Source organism: Amia ocellicauda, unplaced genomic scaffold (genome assembly GCF_036373705.1).
Source record: "Amia ocellicauda isolate fAmiCal2 unplaced genomic scaffold, fAmiCal2.hap1 HAP1_SCAFFOLD_321, whole genome shotgun sequence".
Taxonomy (NCBI): domain Eukaryota; kingdom Metazoa; phylum Chordata; class Actinopteri; order Amiiformes; family Amiidae; genus Amia; species Amia ocellicauda.
In genome coordinates, this window is record NW_027102889.1 from 854 (window position 1) to 2,500 (window position 1,647).

Consider the following 1,647-nt stretch of genomic DNA (forward strand, 5'->3'; position numbering starts at 1 on the left):
GCCACCCTATCCCGGGACCGATGGGAGCACTTTAAAATTTTCGAGTTAGGGGACCAGGCGGCCGAGTGAAAAACTTTGAAAAATTTTCTATCTCCTCACTCCCATTGACTTTGCATTAGGGCGACCAGGCGGCCGGCGGAAAAAAAATCATAACAAATCAACGGGGGCATTTCTCCGAAAACTAACACCGGGGCAGTGCTCAGGGGGCTCCCAGCTATCAGCCACCCTATCCCGGGACCGATGGGAGCACTTTAAAATTTTCGAGTTAGGGGACCAGGCGGCCGAGTGAAAAACTTAGAAAAATTTTCTATCTCCCCTAGGTGACCAGGCAGCCGGAGCTGATTTTTCTGACCCCTAAAACAATTATTAAAAGGTATTTTTTCGCCAAACTAAGACTTTTAAAATTCAAATAGGATGATTATCTACTGCCCCAGTGGGTTTTTGAACCATTTTAAGCCTTTTTGACAGTTTTCATTTTTCCCCCATTGACTTCAATGGGAGTTAGGTGACCAGTCCTCCGACTTTTGAACCTCTCCTGGGGGGGCTGTGAGCCCCCGATTTCTTTGCAAAGCACGTCATTCGATTCGTCTCAGTCCCCTCTATATACCCCGTGTGTTTGTTTTCTCGAAAAACCCCCGGAACACGGTTTTTTAGGGGGGGGGTGGGGGGGGGGTACTTCGGAGCCATTTGGGGGGGGGTAAACGACATTTCCCGAAATTAATTTTAACACAGCCTTCCTCAGAATCGCTTTTCCAACAAAATCCTTTTTATTTCGAGTCTCTACGATGTTCCTAAGTGGTCGAAACCACTTTTGGACAGTTTTTACACCAAACGGCTCGGGCGCACAGCGGGCCGTGTGCCGATGGGCGGTTCTCGCGGGTCTGAGGCGGGGCTAGGCTGCTCGCGGCGGGCATGGGAGTGCCGTGTGCAGCCGCCACAGTGTTCCAGGCTGTCAGCATTTCTCTACGGTGCCGGGGGAAATACAGGAACTGGGTTTTTGAAGACACTTAGTGCAATGAGAGAGGTCAAAACTGAGCTAAGGGCACTTGCTGGAGGAAAGTGGCTGGGCCCCGCTAGCTCTTTTACGGACACTTTCTGGACTTGGCCCGGGATTTTCAGACGGTTCTTTGCGACTGTCTGATCATCCAGCGAAATGCAAGGGGGGGAACGGTCCCGGCCGCACCCCGCGTTTCAGGCCTCGTCGGCGGCCCGCTCCGGCGGCTGCGCCCGCTAAGTCTTCGCGGCCCGCCGTGGAGAGTGTGTATGCTGCCCGCCCCAGACGTTCACCCCAAGGGCTTGCGGGCCTTTAAGGGTCTGTCTTTCGGGGTTTCACGGGCTCTGACCTCACCTCCCTGTGGTTCCCGACCGGGGTGTATGTATGCTGCCCGCCCCAGACGTTCACCCCAAGGGCTTGCGGGCCTTTAAGGGTCTGTCTTTCGGGGTTTCACGGGCTCTGACATCTCCCCGGTGGTTCCCACGGAACGGACATATGTATGCTGCCCGCCCCCGGCAGGAACCCCAAGGGCTTGCGGGCCTTTAAGGGTGAGTGCGGGGGGCGTACGGGCTCTGACATATCTCCGGTGGCTCCCACGGAACGGACATATGTATGCTGCCCGCCCCCGGCAGGAACCCCAAGGGCTTGCGGGC